A 10,000-nucleotide genomic window follows, 5' to 3' on the forward strand; every position below is an offset into this window, starting at 1 on the left:
TCCTGAAGCAAGAGGCGTCTACCCGCACACAAGTGCTCACATTCCAACATTTGTGTGTTCACGTGCACAGACCAAATGTGCTGCCTCATACTTTATTTCGCTGACCTCCCTTCTCATAAACACAAATAAAGACCCAAGTCAGGCCCCGGGAGAGGAGAACAGCACGTCTCTGGACTTGGGATGACAAAACAGTTCAGTTTGAGAACAGTGCAGATCCTGAACCTTGAGTGGCACATTTCAGAGTGCATTTATTTGCTACCAACACGCAGACTCAACTCAGCAGTTTATTAGCAAAGCCCGTGGTGAGTTTAGAATGTGTGTGTTACGGCATGGGAAACACTAATCTGTGTGGTAACGGAGTAGTCCAGGACCAGGCCTGTGCATCTCTGCGAGAAATACACTTCTTTGCCTTACATTATAAGAGTCACCACCCAGCATGCTTTGGTTATCATACTGGTTTGAAAAGACCTGTTGGTTTTTGAGCCAGCTGTAACCTAGAGAACTTTACCAACTTCATTACACACTTGCTGTGCTTTAATAGTATTTATACCACAATACATTTTATCATCCTCTCAATGACACTGACGTCTTTTAAAGCTAGTGAAATAGTGTCAGAATGTCACAACACTCACATACACACAGCAATGAGACACTGCACAAGCCCTTAAAAAAAATCTTAAAATCATATTATTTAGTTTACGTGAAAATCTTGCTTCAAGGCTATAAATATTTTCCTCGTAATATGTTCTTACAGCTATTTCTTGACATTTATTTATGTTACAGGCCCTGTACGCTTTACTTTAATTTTCTAGAGGCCTAAGTGATGCAGTCATCTACACACCTAAAAACTGCATTGCAAAATTCAGATTACTAGACTTAATTCCCTGACACCATCCGTCTACTTTCACTGGCGCAAACAACTGCAAGGTCCTCTTTGTTTTTTGAGACGCTCCAAGCATACTGCGCCAAGCGCACACACACAGCAATTCACCATCGAGTGACACGAACAAGCTTGCTATATTTGTGACATGGTTGTCTAGGTGATGAAACTACTGCACGCACGAGACATATTTACAGGTCTGCCACTGACTGCCGCTGATCTTGGAAGACGTTTTGTGCTTTGCTGCCTTTGGCTGGTGACGGAAGGGGAAATAATGTTTCGCTCATCTCCCAGTTCATGCCTCATCTTACTCTGATCTGTTTTGACGGCAATCGTAGGCACTATGCTGGGTGTAGTTTTCAACCAGGCAGACCTCCCACAACGTTTCTGTGTTAAAAAAATTTTTTAAAAGCTGAAAAACAGAGAAAAAAAAAAAACGTATGTGACAGCAGTTCTGCGACATCTGAGTACCAAATTTGACTGTAATAGTGCATCGGGAAATAGTTTTGGCAGGCTTTTCATGACGCGACATGTATCGCAACACATGGAATCGCAGTGCAACACAACATGACACAAATGGACGTGGTCGAAGAAAACATTTGATGTCAAAGGAATGTGGCCTAAGCACTCAGGAGCCTCCGTAAATGAGGGGTTAATGAAGGCACCAGCAGCACAATTGAATCCGAGCCTGTTTTTCCACTGCTTACAGGTCTGCGCCGTGGGCAGATGAACAGCCATTAACAATAATGCAGATATGATACAGGGATAGGCCTTTAATTAACTTCGGAAAGACTATAATATGGTGCTTTAATGGAGAATGAGTTGGATTTAGTGGTCTGCATTGGCGATTAAAGTACAGTGCATGCTTTGGTTTCTAAATATCAATCTCTGTATCTGAATAGAAAAGCTGCTCTGCATCTGAATCAAAAAGGAAAGAAAATATAGCATGCGTGTACACACACACACACACACACACACACACACACACACACACACACACAGAGAGAGAGAGAGAGCAAGCAAAAGAGAGATAGAGAAGGATAGATATTTCTTTTTTAAAGGAAAGCCAAATAAGTTTGGAGGATATCAACAAATTATGCCAGAAAAATAAAGCAAACCAAGAGAGTCTTGGAAGGTTGTATCGGTTTTGTGCCGTTTGCTTCCACTGTTGCCCATCTTGGGCCCCTGCTGTGATATGGTTTTGATACAGTCTGCCATGCGTTCGTGTTTTCTCATACGTTCCATGTCATGACCCCAACCCAAATCCAATGGCAAGAGGAGGAGGGGTCAGCCGGGGCCAGGGGAGGAGCTGGATCAACACTCAGACAAAGATCCGGTCAAGCACACAACGCACAAGCAGGTCAGGTCTCGATCATAATGTGTTGCGGGTTGGGGTAAAGAGAAGAAAGGAATGGGAAGGAGAGAGGGAGAGAGAGAGAGAGAAATCGAAAGGATTTACAAGGACAAGGTGCTGGCTTGGCTGTGGCACGCAAGTTTGGAAGTCGCTGACTCAAGCACAGTTCTGGGAGTGCAGCATGTAAGTAAGTGACTACATCCAATGCATTCCACAGCCTCGCTCAGTTCGTCCTTTCCTCAGCTTCACTCCTAAACGGCAACAACCAGTCCCGCCATCCCGTTGCCCTCTTCAGGGCGATCCCTGCTCTCTCTCTCTCTCTCTCTCTCTCTCTCTCTCTCTCTCTCTCTCTCTCTGTCTCTCTCTCTCTCTCTGTCTCTCTCTCTCTCTCTCTCTCTCTCTCTCTCTCTCTCTCTCTCTCTCTCTCTCTCTCTCTCTCTCTCTCACCATCATGCTTTCCAGAGTGGCTCTCTGCACCCGGCTCCTCTTTGCTCGCTCTCGGCCCTAACAAAAACATCCTGAGGGCCCGGAAATGGGGGGGGGGGGGGGGGGTGCGCAACCGATGCCCCGCTCCAACACACACAGTTCAGTTGGGGGGGAGTAGGAAAGACCCTGATATTTGCTAGCGTCATAGCAACAAACAAACATAAATAAGTAAATCAATAAAATAAAGCCTGTGGTATGCTAACCAATGCTGCTGACACAAAGTGAGCTCAGAAGGTATGGGCCATATAAATGCAGATTACCACAGCCCTGAAGCTATGATCGGTCAAACTGCAGTGCCATCTGCCCTCAGCTTCACTAATCACCCCAGCCAGATGGGGTAGCAAGATTTTCAGTGGTCTGGTTTTTTTGGGCATGCTGGGTGTCTGCTGTTCATTCCTCTTCTCACTTTTTGTTTGAAGGTGTTTTTCTCATGTGCAGGTCCTACTGTTTATTGGGGAGCACTGCATTCAGCATGCAGCTGATAGGCTACCCTTGAATGGCAAGGTGGCAACTCAGGATCAGATTTTCTTACGTTTTCTAGTAAAAGATATTGATATGGAAATGGATATATGCTCATCTGCGATTTATAAAGGGAGCAGTGGGTCATCATCAACTTACTGACAGATCTGTATGTGTGTGTGTGTGTGTGTGTGTGTGTGTGTGTGTTTGAAGGGCCTCAGCATGCATCTTAGTCTCCAGTCAATAAGTCCAGTTTGAGTCATCACCGGCCAATGGCCAAACCCTAGACTGAGGGTTAATTCAATTCCACAACTGGAGTTACAGACCAGGCACCTTTGAAGTATGTGAAGGCATATGTTCAACTCTTCAGCACAATTGCTGAGCAAGAGTGTACCACAACACAAAGAGTGTACCTCAATACAAAGAGTGTACCTCAGTAAAAAGAGGTACAGTATGATAATAGTATTTGTCTATTTTAAACTTGTCTTGCATTGAAAGTAGTGCTGTTTCACATAAACTACAGTTACCTGCGCAGATCAAATAATCATCAAATAGCAACCAAATTAGGAGTTGCACATCACCCTGTCGAGTAACAGCGGCTCAGCACTTCAGATATTCCTGCAGGGATGCGACCTGCAGCTCTAAGGGCTGTACCAGAGTGGGCGTGGACACACTTGTGTCTTGGAAAGAATACTGAGCAGAACGATCGCAATTACTGGAGGTCTGGTGAGGCCAGCGCCGTGGTCCCGGAAGCAGCCAGCGCATTCGCCGGCGAGAATTCCGCTGCGTATAGCTGTAACCATGGCGATCCTGGCTTCGGAGCCCAGGAGGCATCCATTAAAAATAAACCTACGGAACAATGCGATCTCCACATTAGTGTGCAACACCACCCACGTTCGGTGAAAGAAAAAGAGGTACTGTATAGTCACAGGAAACAGCAAAAACAGAGCGAGAAAAACAATTTCCCATAAACTTTCATTTGTAAAGCAGAAGTCAGGAGAGAAAAATGTTTTGCTCATGGTAGGATACATTAATTAAGCAAATTATTTATAAGATATATGCAATTACTGTATGCTATATACATTATTATATATAATTACTGTATTTAAAGTCCAAATCTTTCTGTGAAACATCATGTCTCTCGCTCTTTCTCTCTGTGTCTCTGTGTGTGTGTGTGTGTGTGTGTGTGTGTGTGTGTGTGTGTGAAGTTTGTATTCTGGTCTTATTTACATTCTGTTGTTGAGATGTCGTTGCCCTTATGTGTTGGCCAGCTCCCCAGAGGCTCCTATAACCCTTTCCCATGGGAACCCGTTCAGTTTGTGGCTTTTCAGTGCACAGCGGGACCTGACAAGGCTCGCGACATCTTCAGCATGGCCACTTCCCCAGTAAACGTTGCTTTTTGGCAACAGGCGCCAGTTTCAAGCGCACTCATGGGAAAATGGTGAGATGGTATCTATAATATTGTGGGGTGTTTCTGTGCGTACAGCGTACACAGCAAGGTCCAGATATCTAAGTTCATGATTTCACGCTGGAGTAGTGTTCAGCATTCAGTGGAACAAACTGAATCTACTAAACGTTCCTGAAACTGTTACAAACAGATAGAAAATATTTTTTAAATAAATTTCTTATGTAAAAATTTCACTACTGTTAGTGATAATGCATAAAGGACTATAGGCCCACTAATTGAGTGAATATTATGTGTTAGCCTTAATGAGATGGCAACAGTTTACAATCAAAATCTAAATTAAACACAGCAGATGACAAATATAAACAAATTAAGGAAATTCTGTGCAAAAAGATATTCAGATGTTTTTTGGTTTTTTTCCATGAGAATATGTCAAAAAGGTTTTATACACGCGTACATTTATGTTTGCGTATACGTTCTTTGTTTGTGTGTGGACTACTCTGTATGTGCATGTGGTAAATAATCTTTAGAATTTCCCCATTGAAAATGTAATTTGCTGTAGACTTGCATGTGAAAGTATTTTTTTACTCTTCCTGTTTAAGTTCTTGACAGGGCTATGCTCCTTTCACATCTAACTGCCAATTAACTGGCAAATAAACGAGTGTCAAACAGGGTATAATTGTCGCTCTGCACATTCGGTTGGATCAAACCTTTTTTTCGGCAAAAACCCAGCGAGAGAAGGAAAGGAGAATAAATAGGTAAGAAGAGTGGGCACGGCTCCCGATTAATACTAATGTAAAACAGACGAGAAGAACCCAAAACAGGGAGGAAGTATGGAATGACTGTAAAAAGAATAAAATGTGTGAAATTGAGTTACAAGCATCAAAGTGTAGTCATCAAAGACATGCTGGAAAAAAAAACCCCACCTTTTTATGTCCTTCAGCCAAATGGGTTTCTGAATGTTTAGGATGTCTTTCATGATGTCCCACCAGAACCAATCCAGTGACGTGAGAATAAACCTGCATCTTACTGTTATCTTTATGGCTTTCTGTTTGACCGGAGAAGGCCCTGACCTCTGGGCTCTAACCTCTGGGCTCTGAGCTCTGCCGAGCCAAACACCATCATACACCTCATCATATGCTCAGAACACAGGTGTGCGTGATTATGTTCATGTCAGTCACTACAGTCAAAGACACTATAGTCACAGTCATTACAGTCACTACAGTCAAAGACACTATAGTCACAGTCATTACAGTCACTACAGTCAAAGACACTATAGTCACAGTCATTACAGTCACTACAGTCAAAGACACTATAGTCACAGTCATTACAGTCACTACAGTCAGTCATTACAGCCACAAAGTCACAGACACTACAGTCACTGCAGTCAGTCATTATAGTGATTACAATCACAAACACTACAGGCATTACAGTCACAGACACTACAGTCACTACAGTCAGTCACTACAGTCACAACAGTCAGTCACTACAGTCAGTCAGTACAAAGTCCCTACAGTCAAAGGGTTATTGCATTTGCATAGACTGCACTTCTTAGCTCTTAGGGATGAGGAGTCATAGAGCCATAACAGAACTTTAATAAGTGTTGGAGGCATTGGTGGTGCGGCATCCACCTTGCTAATGTATTTAAACCAGTGAACAGCTCAGTAATGATTAACCCTTTCACGCATGGCTACAGATCCCTATTTCTTGCTCAAGCACTACAGATACCGATTCTCTGAACGATCATGAGCTCACCTGGATGTGAGAATCCGCTTTCACACTGTGGGAAGGCTTCACTCACCACACCTCTGCTGGCATGACTCCAGCTCTAGGACATATGTTTAAATCATCTGTCCACATCCACATCCACAAGATCGGCATCACTGATGCCAATATTCTGGAACTCTAGGCTCAAGATAACAGGACATGGCTGCTGCATCATAAACAGAACCCTCAGACACAGTGTCTCCCAGACACGTGGATTTATTCATGACACTTCCTATATCCATCAGAACACCCGTGATCTTTTCTTTCAGAACATGCAATTCCGGTTATAGATGACTCCTGTATTCATATGTGCCATAGCACTCAGCTTCCCTGCACAAACGATTGCTGTCGCAGTGCTGTCAATACGTACATGTCCAGAAAAGAAAAGAACCATCTGATTGCTTCTAGTCATCAAACACAAGGGTCTCGATGGAAGTACTCACACAACAAAAGGCCGTCCGACCCAATGGGAATCAGCATTCCTTTAGCCTACATTCCAAGGTTCTAAGAAATCAATTCCACAGTTTTCCCTCCACTACTATCCATTAGCATTGCTTGATTAAATATAGACAGGCCTACTAGGCAAAAAGTGAGCTTGAGCAGTTCTGCCCCATTTCTCCTTAACCCGCTTCTGTGTCCTAATGCACCCAGAGATTGAAAGCTTGTAGTCGCGCACATACAATCACACCCAAAACCACAGCCCCCACACACACCCACACCTCCCACACAAACCCACACAAACCCACACCCCCCACACAAACCCACACCCCCACACACACCCATACACACCCACACAAACCCATACACACACCCCACACACACCCACACCCCCACACACACCCACACCCCCCCACACACTCTCACATGCATGCACTCACCACTCTGTATATCTGGGGAGCTCTGGTGTCCTTCTCAAGGACGGATCCAGAAGCTAATGAACCCACTGAGTGCGCTCAGAACAGGTGCGCACGCCCCGGTATGTTGGCACCACCGACGCTGGCAGCTGCACTGCAGCAGTTATGCACAGCTGCTTGGAGTTTGGAGGTCCGGAAAAAACAAGAACTGTAACGCATCTCATCGGCACACTGTTTCTCTGCACTGTAGCTGCCGCTGGAGTGGACTAGCTCATGAACAATGGCACACATGACAGATATTGCATGTGACAGACACGGCACAGGCTTGCTGGCAGTGGCTTGGCTTTTCTGATTCAGGTACCTGTCAAGGTAAACCTGCGACCACCTGGAAACCCATATAATAATGCAGACACTGAATGTTTTACCAGGAAAGAGCCTTACACAGCAGATTGATTGGAATCTCAAATTTTGCTGGATTGTTAAGACCCAATCATCATTATAACCAATTATGAACAAAGCCATCTGTTTAAAAAACAATGAAGCTGGCACATTAATGCAATTTAACACTAACTTGACACATAAGCATACAGATTCAGTGCAGATATAATTGGCTGGCTACACTCGAACTTATCTGTTTCGATGGTGGAACCTATAAGCGGTCTGAGCGACACGTAAACCCCCACTGCGTCTCATTTTTATTTACTACCTCAGAAAAGACTGGACAGAAGCATGACACCACCCGGATGACTTGACACCATCATGGGGGACCCCTAGTCTGGTCTCGTTGGCCCTCCACAACCCATGAGTGTCCCACCTGGGTCTGCCTGCTCAGTTTCAGGGAAGCAGCGAGGCCATGCAAATATGGATTGGGCCGGATCAGGCTAAGCGTTCAGGCAGTGGCATGCAGGGTTAATGGGTCAAAGCGGGGACCAACACTTGCCTCGTGGCGGCTGGCTCTTTTTTTCGGCTCGTTCGGGCTTTCGCTTTTGCTATGGTCCTGTCTGCTGCGAACTCTCAACTGGGTGGGAGGGGTGTGACGGAGGGAGAGAGAGAGAGGGAGAGAGGAAAAGAGAGAGAGAAGGAGAGATAGAGATATATAGAGAGAGAGAGAGAGGAGCTGGCAGTCATCTCATCCCCCTCCCATGTCCTCTGCCTGCCTGGTGTGTGTTAAAATAAATCGGTGCACATGTCCCTCCCCTCCATACACCCTAGACATTACCTTATACAAGACCCATTGGGGAAAACACCACTGCTTTCTCTCTCTCTTTCACTCACACTCTCTCTCTCTCCACCCTTTGAACTCAGAGCTCTCTCTTACACCCTCTCTCTCTCTCTCTCTCTCTCTCTCACTCTCTCTCTCACTCTCTCTCTCTCTCTCTCACTCTCTCTCTCTCTCTCTCTCTCTCTCTCTCTCACTCTCTCTCCACTCTTAGGCTGCTGCCCTGACCCTCAACTTACTCAGCTCCACCCCTTCATCCGACACCCTCTCTCTGTATAACTCTCTCTCTCTCTCTCTCTCTCTCTCTCTCTCTCTCTCTCTCTCTCTCTCTCTGTCTGTCTCTCTCTCTCTCTCTGTCTCTCCCTCCCTCCCTCCCTCCCTTCCTCTCTTCCCTCTTTCTCTCTAGGAATGCAGAGCATCTGTGCACATGAGCTCACATGACTCAACAGATCTGGTGGTCTGGCGGGGCTGGGGGGCGGGGGGGGGGGGGGGGGGGCAGCGCCCTTTTTCGGTCTTTCCCAGAGGAGGGAGCATACAAGGCAAGGGGGGAAAATGAGAGAGAGAGAGAGAGAGAGAGAGAGAGAGAGAGAGAGAGAGAGAGAGAGAGAGAGAGAGAGAGAGAGTGGTTGATAGTCTCAGCTAGAGAGAAGGACAGAGCGACACAGGGGGTGGGGCATGGTAGGCTCTGTGCTAGCTCAAATTACCTGCTTGTCAGGCTGATGGATTTGGCTAAAAATACGAGAAAGTGGGGAACTGTGACTGCCGAATGAATGAACATGGCCGCACCCGCCACCCCTACCACGAAACACTCCTGCGCACCTCGAACAATCCGCAGTAATCACTCGGGGTGCCCTTGGTGGCCTCCAAAACCCCCCTCTTTTTCCTGCGCCCAGTCAAAGACATTCAAATGCCAGGCAGAGCCAAAAGGGCCACATTCCAGAGACAAACACCTCCATTCTCCCAGGCGGAGAGAAAGAGCGGCCTGGGAGACAGAGGAAGGGAGCCCCAAGAGTGACGGAATGAAGGAGAGAAAGAGTGTGTGTGTGTGTGTGTTTGTGTGTGGGGTGTGTGTGTGTGTTGTGCATGTGTGTGCGTGTGTGTATGTGTACATATGCGTGCATGTATATATATGTGTGTGTGTGTGTGTGGGGTGTGTGTGTGGGGGGGGTGTGGGTGTGTGTGTGTATGTGTGCGATGTGTGCGTGTGTGTATGTGTACCTATGTGTGTGTGTATATGTGTGTGTGTGTGTGTGTGTGTGTGGGGTGTGTGTGTGTGTGTATGTGTGCGTGTGTATGTGTACATATGTGTGCGTGTATATGTGTGTGTGTGTGTGTGTGTGAGGTGTGCGTGTGTGTGTGTGTGGGGTGTGTGTGTGTGAGGTGTGTGTGTGTGTGTGTGAGAGGTGTGTGTGTGTGTGTGTGTGTGTGTGGGGGGGGTGATGGTACCCTGGAATGCAGTACATTTCTCTGACCTCCTCTCTCTCCTATTCTCTCCCTCTGTCTTTTACACACACACACACACACACACGCACATACATACACTCCCTCCCCACACACACACGCACACACATACACC

At 46.1% G+C, this 10,000-nt stretch overlaps 1 protein-coding gene across 1 annotated transcript in view; it reads right to left on the bottom strand.

Annotated features, from left to right (window-relative positions):
• bach2b (BACH transcriptional regulator 2b) overlaps positions 1-10,000 on the bottom strand; it is a 78,051-nt gene that overhangs the window by 50,457 nt on the left and 17,594 nt on the right. The window lies entirely within an intron of this gene.

The sequence above is a fragment of the Electrophorus electricus genome, chromosome 2, assembly GCF_041902795.1.
Source record: "Electrophorus electricus isolate QZ-2024a chromosome 2, ASM4190279v1, whole genome shotgun sequence".
In the NCBI taxonomy this organism is placed as follows: Eukaryota; Metazoa; Chordata; class Actinopteri; order Gymnotiformes; family Gymnotidae; genus Electrophorus; species Electrophorus electricus.